Source organism: Lipotes vexillifer, unplaced genomic scaffold (assembly GCF_000442215.2).
Source record: "Lipotes vexillifer unplaced genomic scaffold, Lipotes_vexillifer_v1.1 scaffold77, whole genome shotgun sequence".
Taxonomy (NCBI): domain Eukaryota; kingdom Metazoa; phylum Chordata; class Mammalia; order Artiodactyla; family Lipotidae; genus Lipotes; species Lipotes vexillifer.
Window position 1 is genome coordinate 2,673,210 of NW_006792456.1, and position 14,305 is coordinate 2,687,514.

At 42.3% G+C, this 14,305-nt stretch overlaps 1 protein-coding gene across 1 annotated transcript in view; it reads right to left on the bottom strand.

Annotated features, from left to right (window-relative positions):
- SPTBN1 (spectrin beta, non-erythrocytic 1) overlaps window positions 1-6,741 on the bottom strand; it is a 202,211-nt gene extending 195,470 nt beyond the window's left edge. Inside the window, exon 1 of the mRNA XM_007465683.1 lies at window positions 6,547-6,741. The gene's annotated coding sequence lies outside the window, so the exon portion shown is untranslated. The remainder of the gene's footprint in view (window positions 1-6,546) is intronic.
- Between the last annotated feature and the right edge of the window lie 7,564 nt (window positions 6,742-14,305).

The following is a 14,305-nucleotide window of genomic DNA, read 5'->3' on the forward strand; positions in this document are numbered from 1 at the left end:
GCTCTTTGTCATTATTCGAACCTGAACCCTTTATTTTAGCTCCTCATCCACTCAGGACCACTCCCATCCAGTCACCCTGCAAACTGTCAGCAAAGGATTGGGTCTTCACCACCTTTCTCCCATCTCTCCCCTCCTCCTCATTCTCTCAGCCTCCACTATCACTTGCTCCCTTAATCTCTGGACCTTCACCATCACCTCTTTCCTGTCTCCTTGCTTCTAGTTTTTTCCTGTTCCACTGTGTTTTGAACAACTGCCGAAGTGTGTTACTCAAATACCATCACAGAATTTTAGGTGTACAGGATCTTGAAATCTAAGTGCCAGATCCGATCAGTTGGCAGTTCCTGACTCGAACACTGTATTGAGGGTGCTCCTGGGGCCCCATCTCAGCTCTGCAGAAGGAGTGCCCTGATTGATTTTCTATGCCTCCCAGGGACACAGGGAGTGGTGCCCATATGCCAGGTTTTAACTCCCACTAGGGTTTCATCTAAGTTTTTCATTTGATAAATTTAGATCTGAGACCAGAAAGAGTAATGGCTTGTTGAAGTCACACACCTGGTCAGTAAAAGATCTTTATCTTCCGTGTACATATAGAGTATGTTCTATACATTAGGAGTATAAAGTCCTTGGATTCAGGAACTAATTCGTATTCAGCTTTAAGCCAGCCCACACCACCATCATCCTAACCCAATGACAAGCCTTGGCTACAGAAGGTACCCAATAGTTATTTACTACATTAAAAACCATATTGCAAAGTAATCTTAGAGTAGCAGCAAAGGAATAACATTCATATAAATGTTTCTTGGTAAAAGAACTATAATTACACTACTTTCAAGAACAGGAAAATGAACTGACAAAGGGTTTCCACTAAGTGGTCTTGAGCAGCCTCTGTTAATCAATATAAAAATTCCATTGGTAACACAGAATTTTTAAAAATAAAAGAATAACAGCTCTTTTGACATAAAAATGTTAAGGTAGTTTTAAGAAAGCACTCCAAGAGGGGTCAGTGGTTTGTATAGCTTGGGTAGTCCAAAGAGAAAGGAATGGAACTGTTATCAGCTGAACGCCTACTATGTGCCTAGCACTGTACACTGCTATCTCACAACTGTATGAGGAAGTATTATTATTTCAACTTTACTGATGAGGAAATCATGATTCCAAGATTAATGAACTAATCCAAGGACCTAGATGTGACCACATCGCTGGTATACAATAGCATTAGGATTTGAGCCCAGATCTGTTTGACTCTAAAACCCAAGCTCTTTCCAAACTAAGGAAAAATTTTCTGCAACAACATAATCATCCTTACAGACCTTAAAGGACAAAAACTTGATTATGACTCTACTGAAACTACGAGTGACTGTTGATCAAAATAAACCACAAAGAGTTAAAAAAAAAAAAAACACACAAACTGGGAGGTAGTTTTTGCAACACATATAATCCACAAGGGATTATTAGGCAATCTACATTAAATCAATCAATAAGAAAAATATCTAAAAGACATACAGACAAAAGACTAAACAAGGACTTAACAGAAGAGGGAACCCAAAAGGTCAATACTATAAATATATACTTAATCTCAATAATCAGGGAAATTGCAAGTAAAAAGCACAATGAGATAACATTTCACAGATATGACTGGACAACATTTTGAAGTTTGGCAAGGTTGTGGAAAAACTATAACATCTGTACACTTCTAGTAGGAATATAATCAATACAATCTCTTTGGCATTATCTAATAAGGTTTGGCATTATCTAGTATGGTTGATGATGCATATACCCTATGAGCCAGCAAATTTCATTCCTGAGAGAGAGAAAAACAAATAATATGTTTGTGTGCATGTGCATGATCCCCACATACATAATAAGAGACATGTAGAAGACCCATTCATAGCAGCCCTTTTATAATAGCAAAAGAAAAACAAAAAACTGAAATCAATCCAAATCTCCATCTACAGTAGAAAGAATAAATAAGCCATGGTGGAATACTACATAGCAGTGAAAATGAATGAACTACAGCAACAAAATGAATGAGTCTCAGGAATATGTTAATCTGAAAGGACAAGTCACAGAAAAATACGTAAAGTGTAATTTCATTTATATAAAGTTCTGAAACATATAAAATAAATAAGAATTTTTAAAAGGATAGCCCATAAAGAAGAGCAAGGGAATGATAAACACAAAATTCAGGACCGTGGTTGCTTCAGATGGGATGACAGAGGGGCACACAGGAGACTCTGAATGTATAATAGGCTCTTCTTCTTGAACTAAGTGGTGGCTGCCTGAGTGTCCATTGGTTTGTGATTCTGTAACATATCTTTTATGAGCATTGTTTTGTATATACAAATCACTTAATAAAAAACAACTTTAAGGGAAAAAAAGGGACCAGAGGTCAGGATATTGAATACACCAGGAAAAATAGCTGATGACAGAGAACAAGATGCCAGAGGAGAGCAGAGGTAGTAGAGGGTACCCTATGGTCAGGGGTTTAGCTTCCTGGACTCCAGTTCTGCTATCTGAAAATTAATGCCTTCTTCTGGGGGGGGGTTGGGGGGGGAGATTGTTTTTTCAACTTTAGAGGTGTTTTAGCAAAGAACATAAAAAAATGATTAATCTAAATAAACACAGTAAATAGAGCTCTTCCACCTAAAGATTACAGAACTTTAAATTAAATATTTATTTAATATTTCTATATTAAATAACTTACAATGCACGCATCAATTTCTTAGTGATGTAAGGGGAAAAAATATGCTGATACTTCCTCAAAAGACAAAAGATACTAGTAAGAACGTTTTGATGTGGTCTTTTAGCTGAAAGAGTACAGCAGTTTCTCAATTTAATGTCCATACAGACCACTTAGGGGTCATGTTAAAATGCAAATTTTGATTGGAAAGGACTGAGCCTCTAAGAATTTACATATACAGCAAGCTCCCACTTGGTAAGTGATCCTGTCCTGATGTTGCTGGTCCATGAACCTCACCTCACTATGGTAGCAAGAGACATCATAAAAATGCCTTCTGTGGTGATGTTTAAAAATAGAAATATGAGAGTATCTAATTGAGACCGTTTCATTTTCCCCCAAAGTAGAGATCGATGACGTTATTCCTACACTATAAAAACTTGGATACAGGACACTTGTTATCAGAAAAAAATCAAGAGTACTAAACTAGGTCTTTTGCAAAGAAAAGGTGCTTTGAGAAACAGCAAAGACTGAAAACTAACAAGAGAACTCCAGGAGAGGTTTTACTCACCTGCACAGACCTAGAGAAATAGCTTTTCCAGCAGGGGGATTAGCCCTTTCCTTATGGAAGAACGGTTTACATTCCCAAAAGTCTCAAAGGAAGAGACCAGGACTACCATAAAGATATTCCCAAAACATTAATTAAGGCCTAATTATCATGCAGATGTTGGTGGGGGGGACCACATAATTAAAGGAGCATCCCATCACTGCATGGAAAAAATATATATGTTGGGCTTTAAAATTCTCTCTAAGAATATGCTGTTAAAACGAAAAGCTTGTTATCTCAACAAAAACCACACCGAATAGTTTCCACTCATCAGGCCTATGTTTGTTTAGAAGTAGTAAAATCCTCCCATCTCCAAATAGTTACTTCTACATGTAAAGTCATACTTTCATACAGCAAGACAAAATAACCACTCACATACTCTTCCAAGGAAACTCTGCCAATGCCAAGTCTCTGCTAAGGATGTGTCACTAGTAGAGTGAGGTCTTGTCGCTTGCTCCTGCAACATCACAGACAGTTGTTACTACTCTCATCCGAGAGACGCTCTTTACCGAAAGCCTGCACATCAGAAAACATCCAAGTGACAGCAGTTTCTTCACTGCCCCAGTACTTCTCATTCATTTTCTCTGATGAAGGTTTTGGTCCATCCGGAGAAAACAGAGTTACAAAGAGCTTAACCTAACAGAATTCTGCACCTGGTAAGTCAGAAGAGCTAAACCTCCCGTGACATCAACACAGGGTATTTTCTTACAACACAGTAAATCCAAAATGTCTGGATAATCCATGGAAGGAAGACTCCCAAACATCATAATGCAACATGATTTTATACAACCAGCACAAAGGTTTAGCCCAAATCTAAAAAATTCTACATTTTAATGGCCCTCTATTACTGAAAATAATGCACATAAACCACACAATCTGCGGTCAATTCTATTCTGCAGAGCCACATAAAATCAAATGCCACTAACTTGGGTTCATTAGAGATTTAAAAAATAAAAGCAGACACACCTTGCTTTGAAACACTGATCTTCCCTTCCAGTTAACATACTGAAATCCCCTTTTTCACCTATACATTCTAGAAGAGCCTGGGGTGAAATCTGAAATGTATCCCATTTACCATCCCACATTGAATTGTAGAAGTGGCATTTAGAGGAGAAATTCCTCGGGTACTACCCCAGACTAAATAGACGAGGATGTTGGAACATCTCCTTCTGACCAGATACCAGCTACACAGGCCCTGGTGGTCTGCCCTTCACAATCCCCTCCCCAGCCACATCTGCAAAATATATGTATATAAAAACTACACATACATATAAACAAACAAATGCAATCAGTTACCACCACAATCCCATTATTCACGACTGGAGACTTAACTTGGCTATCAAAGCCAATCTGAATACCAATTTACCATCAACCATGACACATTTACCAAATAATCCTTAATAAAGAATCCGAATATGTAACTGTATTCTATTACAGAAAACGCAAACGATGAAAACAAAGCAAATACAGGTTAAAGAAATCATTTACCAGCCATCAAAAACATATATAAGTTCTTTTTAAAACAATTTACTGAATGTTAATATTTTTTAAAATGTCTCAGGGACATATAAACTAAAATATATCAATGGTTTCATTTCAAAAAATGGTTTCCTACAGGAAAAATTCATACTCTTAGTATTGATCAAAGACAGAGGCACCGTAACGTCGTAGCTGTAAAGCACCAAATAATAAACATCAACTTTCACATATGATGAAATAGATGGAGAGTTGGGCTGTGGTTTACGGATTACGGGTGAAAAGACGCTGCGACTCCCAATACAGACTGCACCACTGCCTCCGCACACCACTGGGCCCGATCCTCCCGCCAGCCCCTCCCTACGGCTCAGGTCCCTCGGTCGGAGATCAGATTCCGGTCCGCAGCCGCAGGCCGACTCCCTCTGCCCGCATTAGCACTGCAGGACACCCCTTCATCCCAGCAGGGCCCAACAGGCTAGGCAGGAGGGGGTTACCCAAAGAGAAGACTCCCCCGCCTCACAACTAGGTGACCTGGTCCTCCCGACGCCACATCTAGCTGAAGCTGCATGACAAGGTAGAAGCAGCTCCGGGTCTCGGCCAAGGGCAGCCCTGGGCCTGGGTGGGGCCCGGCGGGGGCCGCAGGCGCCGAGTGGCCTTGCCAAGCCCCGCCAGCGAGAACCAGGGGAGGCTGCGATACTGCTGCATTGTGCTGCATCACGGCGAGGGCACCGTGAGCCATCCATCTTGCCAAAAAAATCACATCCCCGTCCAGATAAACCCTACCGAATCCATTTTTCTCCTTCGCCGAAGCACCCCCATACTCGCCCTCTCCTCACTTACTATCTGGCCCAGCTTTTGACTGGAAAAATAACGGACGCGGTTTGTGCACCGATGCCCACAACACTCCCCCTCCTCATCTGACGGCAGGCACTTGGCATCTTTCCTATCACAAAAACAAAGGGAAGGCTCCCCCCAAAAAGAGGGCCGCGGGCGTGGTGTGAGGGCTGATGACCAGAAGGGCTTCCAGCCCACTTCCCCAAAGGCAAGCCCGGAGGGTCCCCGCGCTGGCACAAACCTGTTGAAGACACAGTGGTAAGAGCTGAAGGGCGGGCGCAGCGGCGGCTCCGCGACCCGAGGCGGCTCCCGCCCAGCCCTGGGAGAGCGGGGACGGCAGGGAGGGCGAGGGGCGGGCGCGAGGATGGGCGGGGGTGGGGGCGCCGGGACGCCGCCTTCGTTTCAGCTGCAGCGCGGCGCAGCCGGGACCACGCCTGGCCGCATCCCCCGTACCGTTACGCGCAGAGCCCGGCCCTGTCAACACCGCCCCCGCTCGCCACCAGCCGGGGCTAGAGAGAGGGCACCCGAAAATACACCCTCCCGTCTGCCCACTTCGCAACCACCCCCGCGCCGGGGGCCGCTGCGCCCGGCTGGAGGGAGGAGGCGGCGGAGGCGGGGAAGGAATCGGCCCCAATGCGTCCGGGGATGAGGCTGGGCGGCCACGGTGCGCACGGCTGCTCTGCGACCGCCTCACTGCGGAGCCCGCCGCCCGTCGCCCCCCGCCCCGCACACCCCGCGTACGCAGAAGCCACTGGAGACCCGGCTCCCCGCGCCGCCACTGCCCGGGCTCTACAGCTTCCCCGCCCCCACCCCGCTCCCCGGGCGCAGGGCAACGGCGGGACAACCGCGTCCTCCCGGCCTGGGCCCGCGCCCCTCCTCCCGCCGCCCAGGAGCCAGCCCGGGAGACAGCCCCAGTGAGTTGGCATCTTCCTGCCTCAGGCCCCCTACCTACCTCCCGCGGATAGGGGGGTGGGGGCGCCGGGGTCCCGTCCTCCTCCCGCTCCTCGGCGGCCGGGCGGGTGGGCCGGGAGGCGACTCCGCGGGGCTGTCCGCGGCTGGGGCCGGGGCTCACAGGACGGGACCGGTGGGCGCTGCTGCGCGGGGCTGCGCGCTCGCTCCGGGAGGAGAGGCGGCTGAGGGAGGGACTGGAGGAATCCGCAGCCTGCTCGGCAACAGCTGCACTGATTCCGGGGGTTGGGAGGGAGCGCGGGGCGGGGGGAGGAGGGGAGGGAGCTGCAGGGAGGGGGCGAGGGGCGGGGAGAGGGAGCGCGCGCACGCGGGCAGGCGCCGGGTGCGCGCACACGCGCGCGCGCACACGCTCTCTCCCGCACAACCTTCTCCGCTCTGCCGCGCTCCACCCTCCTCGGTTTCCCTCTCCCGCCGGCCCTCCGCGCTCGTCGTGAGTCCCGCAGCCGCCCACCCGGCGCCTGCTCCGCGCGCGACCCGAACCTCGGGCGCGTCCACGCTTTCCCCGCGGAGCCTCTGCCCTGGCCCAGCGCCGACCTTGTCCCTTGCCGCGGGGACTGGCCGGGGCTGGCCTGGGCAGGGTGGGCACCGCCGCCGCGCTGTCCGAGCCAAGGGACAATGGGGGCTTTGTCCCCACAGCCGGCAAGGGCCAATTTCATGTTTAATTTGAGGCTAATTCGATTATCGCCATGGAAAGGGCAGCCTAATTTTCTACGTGACTCGTGCAGCCTCCTTTTGCCCCCGATGTTTGCGTTTGGAACGCAATGGAGAGAGCGTGTTGAGGGAGGCTTTGGAGAGTCGTTTGGTGGTTTAGTTTTAGTTCTAGGTGGTGATGCCTTATAAGTTCTGCCCGGCCTGATGAAGACCGGTGGTGACCTCTCCATGGGAAACCTGGGCGATGGAGGGAAGGCGGTTGTTGCTCGGCGAAGTCAAGATTTTCCTCCTTTATGAGTGATTTTTCACCCTTTCCCTCGGAGTAGCTGGTAATAGGCCCTACAAGTGGTTCGTGCAACTCTTGCCTCTCTCGCCCTAACGCCGGCTCACTTTAGCCTGATTCGGGTGCCCTTCCCGAGCCACTCCTAGGAAGTGGGGACGCGATGGCCTGAGGGCTTGAGTTCTCCCCCTACCCGTGTACCGTGAGATGGACACGGGACGTTTCCTCGAGACTTGGCAAGTGCTAGAGCCGATTCTCAACCAGCTTGCCTACCCTGGCAATACCCGAAGCTATGTAGAAATTCTGGAACCGCCAGTGTTGAGGAGAAAAGATGGTGTCATCACCAGGACCCCGAATAGAAACGCTCTTTTAAACAGCCTGGAGAAACTGACTTTCTCCGTGCTCTGTAAGTGCCCAAAGCGGCACTGTAAGCCTTCAGAGGGAAGAGGGGCCTTCTCCGTTGTTAAAAAAAAAAAAAAAAAAAAAGCCCTAAGGCTTTTCTCCTAAAGATCTGACCTTCAATACCTGAATAAAAGTTTTTTCAAAAAATAAATAATAACGATGATGATAATAGACAGATAGCTAGGATCGTGCTTATGTCTCAAATCAGTAGACATTTTGGATTTATATTTTTATATGTATTTTTCATGAATAGTTTAAAATAAAACTAAACAAAATCGTCTCCGCCAAGTGAAGATGATTCTTCCTTTTAGGCTTTTGCCATCAGTTTGAATATTTGACCAAAGTTTATATTTGATCTATATGAAAAAAAATTGAGGAAGGCAAATGATTTAACATTTTTCTCACAAGGTTGATCAACACAGCCTGGTGAGCTCTCGAAAGGCAGGGTTCTCACAACTGCTTGTACATAGCAGGTATTTAAAAGGTACTCAAAAAATATTTGTTGAACAGAATCAACATGTATGTGGCTGCCCTTACTAGGTAATGCTGGAAACCCACTAGAAATAAAAGTTGTTTCCCTTTCACTTATTTTGTGCCAGAGCCCCCAGCACCTCCTCACCTACAATGCTAATGAAATACCAGAGAAAACAATGGCAGTACTGAGAAATGCCTGTTTAAATTCTTTCAATGTTATTCTGAAATTGTGACTCTTAACTGCTTCCTTTATCACAGATAACAGTACTCTAATAAATCTGCATTTGATGCATGAGTCACCTCCCCTACCCCATTCCACTCCCTCTTAGTTTTAAAATTTTCCTTCAAAAAGGAAAGCCACACCTAACTTTAGCAAGATACTTTAGTAAAGTGGCAGTAAGTATTCCAAACATGTGAAAGACAAGGATTCAGAGTTTCACTATAAATACCTGACTAGCAATTTCAAATTCTTACCTTTCGGTGGGGGAGCAGGGGTCGGGGGCGGGGGGGAAGCATCACCCAGGAGAGCCCAGTGTATCACTGACCAAGAAAAATTAACAAGTCAAAAAAAAAGTCTAAACCTGGAGAGATTATTGGAGAAGACACATATCTCTGTGGAAAGAAAGAATCTAGAAAAGAAAAAACTTTAGGCAATAATGATGGTAACTCAAAAGGATTATTCCCAAATATCTCAGAATCAACTTTGCTGAAGTTTATCCTCACATTAGAATCAAGGTTGATTTAAAGGAACCTTAAACTCCTTGGTTTCCTGTCTGTAACATTCTACTCTCCATTTTTAAAACCATGTGAGTATATATGGCTTTGTCTCCCACAGAAATAATACTTTATTACAAAATTTTTGAGATATAGTTATTTTAACTTTCCATTCAAAATTTAGGGGAAAATCTTGTCAACATGCATTAGTCACTATAGACTGTTATGATAACACCGTGGACTGTGTTACGATAACACCTAGTTCCCAAATCTCAGTATAATATGCACTTTCCAAATCAACAAAAACTAATTTGTTGCTTATACAAAGTCAATTGTGGTTCCAAGAGACTCTCTGGGGAAGCTGTCTTCCAAGTGTCAGCTCAAAATTCCAGAATACTTTAATACTATGGTACCTTCATGTCAATGGGTACTCCCACAATATCCATTGCAAGGGAAGAATGTAATGGAGGGTTAAGTACCAGCAACTAAATACTTCTGCCCAGAAATGACACAAGGTTTCCTCCACTCACATTTCATTTGCCAAAGCAAGTCATGTGGCTACACTTGAAATCAGATATGAATGAGCAATAGTGTTGTCTGCCACTACCTGTTTTATTTAGAAAAGAGAGAATGGTACTTTAACTATTTCCTTGGTTATATTAACACAATTAATACCAATATACATACAAACTATTATGTACAAAATAAGCTAAGGATATATTGTAGAACGGGAATATAGCCAATATTTTATAATAACTAAAATAATAATTCAGATTATAAATGCTAAGTTATATATATTTTACCACAATAAAAATTAAGAAAAAAAAAGAAAGCCCATCTTTTATTATAATAATAGTACTCTAAAATTTTAAAATCAGGGCACATTTTGAAAACTTGAATAACTTTTTTCATTTCTAATATTCTTAAACCTGACTTCCTTTTAACCTTGAACTAGTCTGGGAAGTCTCCTCATATTAGAAATGTCCCATCTGGTGATTTACACATATTAATTTTGCACTGGGGAACCTAAAGACTTTCATGTTTAAACTGTCATTACCATGAATGAATACTTTTTGAGCACCAATAACACACTTACTGCTGAATAAAATAATTCATTCTTTCAATTATTCAAGAAATATGTATGCCTTAATCTGTTCTAGGCTCTGAAATAGAGCAGTGGGCAAAACAGTAAAAAAATCACTGCCTTCATGAATCTTCCATTGTAGTAGGGGGTACAATCAATCAATAAGCAAGTAAAACATAGGTATGATGATCAATCTGACTATATGGTAATGTAAATATTTAGAAATATTTGTAACATGGTCAGAATAGTCTCAGCTTTCTATAAAGTTTCTTCAAATTTTTCTGTTAACAATAATAATGATCATAAGTAGCAACTATAAAATGCTTAACAGTTTTTAAAGTGCTTTAGCAAATGCCATACTATCTTGTCCTTTTGTCAGTTCTGTGAGGTAGATATCAACCCCATTTTACAAATGAGAAAACTGAGACATGGGTAGGTTGAGTTGTCCAAGTTTACACAGCTACTAAGTGCCAATGATATCTACTTGGAAGCTAGTATATCAGAGCTGTATGCCTGGGCGTTGCATATTAATTATTAAAAAGTAATTCTCTTTGCAAGATGAAAAAAAGTTCTAGGGATGGGTGGTGGTGATGGTTGCACAACAGTGTGGCTGAACTAATGCCATTGAACTGTACATTTTTAAATGGTAAATATTATGTATATGTTACCACAGGTTTTTTAAAGTAATTCTGAATTTAAACCTCTGGAATAGTAGAGTAGACGTTCTCTTAATGATTCTTCACTTAGCCCACTTGTTGGATGACACTGTTCACTCGCTCTGTGTTGTAAGCACACTGATGTCTAAGGCACAACAAACATACTCTGCTGGTAGACTATACTCTTCTATATCTGTGTATTTCAGCTCCTACCAGTTGTGTTATATATTTACCAAGGCAGATGTGTTTGTCCCCAAATTTGTTTATTCCAGTTATACTTATTATACCTAATAATTATGCTTATTATAATTAAGCATTACATACACCAATTAAATATGAGTATTTTTGAAATGTCTCAAGAAAGGCTAAAAATATTGCCGTCAAATTACACATGGTCAAGCTAACAGTAAAAAATTAGAAAGGGTGGAAATTATAAAAACCTTGAAATATTAGGAGACATGTTGCTTTGCAGGTGTCTCTAAGTTCTTAATCAACTTAAAAGAAGACAAAAATGTGTATCAAATAGCTGTGGCTTTTGCAAAAGAGAAGTGACCTTTCACTCAGTAAACATGTTCAGAGAAACACTTTATTTTTCTTTTTTTTTTTTTTTTTTTTTTTTTCTAGTTGTGGCAAGTGGGGGCCACTCTTCATCGCGGTGCGCGGGACTCTCACTGTCGCGGCCTCTCTTGTTGCAGAGCACAGGCTCCAGACGCGCAGGCTCAGTAGTTGTGGCTCACGGGCCCAGTTGCTCCGCGGCATGTGGGATCTTCCCAGACCAGGGCTCGAACCCGTGTCCCCTGCATTGGCAGGCAGATTCTCAACCTCTGCGCCACCAGGGAAGCCCCGAAACACTTTATTTTTCAACAGATTAACAGGTGAATATAAATTTATGTTTCAAGTAAAACAAAACTTTGTCTTTTTCCAGATATACAGCTATAATTTTATTTTTCTTTTGAAATGTGCTCCAAGGATTAGGCAATGAATCATTAGATATGACACCAAAAACATGAACAACAGCAACAAAAATAGACAAATTGGACTTCATCAAAATTTAAAACTTTTGTCCATCAAAGGACAGTATCAAGAAAGTGAAAAAATATACAGAATAGGAGAAAATATTTGCAAATCATACATCTGATAAGGGTCTAGTATTCAGAATGTATAAAGAACTCACAACTCAACAACAAAAAGACAACCCCATTCAAAAATGGGCAAAAGAGTTGAATAGAATTTTCTCCAAAGAAGATATTCAAGTGATCAACAAACACATGAAAATATGTTCAATATCATTAGTCATTAGGGAAATGCAACCCACTAGGGTAGCTTTAATTTAAAAAAAAAAAAAAAAAGTGAAACAAGAAAATGGAAGAGATCAGATTTGTGGTTACCAGAGCTGTTGGGGATGGGGGGAGGGTAGACAACATAGTCAAGAGGTACAATTTTCCAGTTATAAGATAAATAATGTACAACACAAAGACAACAGTTAACACTGCTCTATGATATATGTGAAAGTTGCTGAGACAGTAAATCCTAAGAGTTCTTATTATAAGGAAAAAAAATTGTTTTTCTTTTATTTTGTATCTATAGGAGATGATGGATGTTAACTAAACTTGTGGTAATCATTTCACAATAAATGTAAGTCAAATCATTATGCTGTATACCTTAAACCTATACAGTGCTATATGTCAATTATATGTCAACAAAACGGGCGGAACAGCAGAAAATAACTAGTATTGGCAAGAATGTGGAGGAATTGGAATCCTCATGCACTGTTGGTGGGAATACAAAGTGGTACAGCTGCTGTGGAAAACAGTTTGACAGTCCTTCAAAAAGTTAAATAGAATTACCATACAATACAGCAATTCCACTCCTAGCTATATTCCCAAAAGAACTGAAAACAGGTACTCAAAACACTTGTGCACAAATGTTCATAGTAGCACTCTTCACAATAGCCAAAAGGTGGAAACAACACAAATGTCCATCCATTGATGGATAAACAAACTGTGATAGATATATGCAATGGAATACTACTCAGCCATGAAAGGAACAAAGCACTGATACATTCTACAATGTATTAGTACATTGTACACCTAGCATATGTACACAGCATAATGTGAAAAAAGCCAAACACAAAAGTCACATATTGTATGATTCCATTTATATGAAGTATCCAGAATGGGTAGATCCATAGAGATAGAAAACAGATTGTGGTTGCCAGGGGCTGGAGTGAGGGGCTGGGTGAGAATGGGGTATAACTGCTTAATGAGTATGGGGTTTTATTTTGGAGTCATGAAAATGTTTAGATAGAGGCAGTAATTGCATAACGTATTGAATATATTAAATACCACTGAAATGGTTGCTTTAAAATTGATAACTTTATGTTATGTGAATTTCATCTCAATTTAAAAAATGCAATTCAAGATGGAAAATCTTTTTTTTTATTAGTTTGTCATTTAACATCATTTTTTCATAACCAACCAACCACTTGTCACATCAGGTAAACGGACTTTTGCATGTTCTTTAAAACTTTCCGGGACTTCCCTGGTGGTCCGATGGTAAAGAATCCACCTTTCAATGCAGGGGACTCGGGTTCAATGCCTGTTCAGGGAACTAAGATCCCCCATGCCGTGAGGCAACTAAGCCCGTGAGCCACAACTACTGAGATTGTGAGCCTCAATGAGAGAGCCCACGTGCCGCAAACTACAGAGTCCATGTGTCCTGGAGTCCGCGCTCCACAACTAGAGAGAAGCCCCAGCGCCTCAATGAAGAGACTGTGCACCGCAACGAAAGACCCCTTGTGCCTCAGCAAAGATCCCGCGTGCCGTAACTAAGACCCAGTGCGGCCAAAAAAATAAAGAAAATAAAGTTAAAAAAAAAAAACTTTCCTACATGCTCCTCTTGTGAAAGGGTTTATCACAATTTACCTCTCAGATATAAGCTAATTATTCCACTTGCATATTTTCAGGCAGCTTGATTCTCATTATTCCACTACAGAAATATAAAAGTGATCTGAGTTCTTATTGTTGAAACCAAAGTAGAAATTTTTTAAAAGAATTTTCTGGAATCTCCCTTTGGTAAGTAGCAGCTGAGAATGAGGAGGGGGAAAAGCTCGGAGTGTGATGGCTCTCCATATAACAACGTGTACTTTTCTTCACTGTCCCAACCTGCACTGTCCAATACAGTAGCCACCAGGCCACATCTGGTAGTGAGCAGTTGAAATGTGGCTGGAGTGACAGAAAACCTGAATTTTTAATTTTAATTAACTTAAATTTTAAAATTCTTGGTTTAGTTATTAGACAATTTTTAAGTATGTTTAGAACAACTTGGGTATTTGAAACTACTTGTTCTAACTGTAAATTTTATGAACTCTATATACACACCAAATTCAAAGACTTAGTTTAGAAAAAAAGAATGCGAAATATCTCAATTTGTAAAATGTCAATTATACATTGCAATGATATTATCTTGGGTATAATGGATT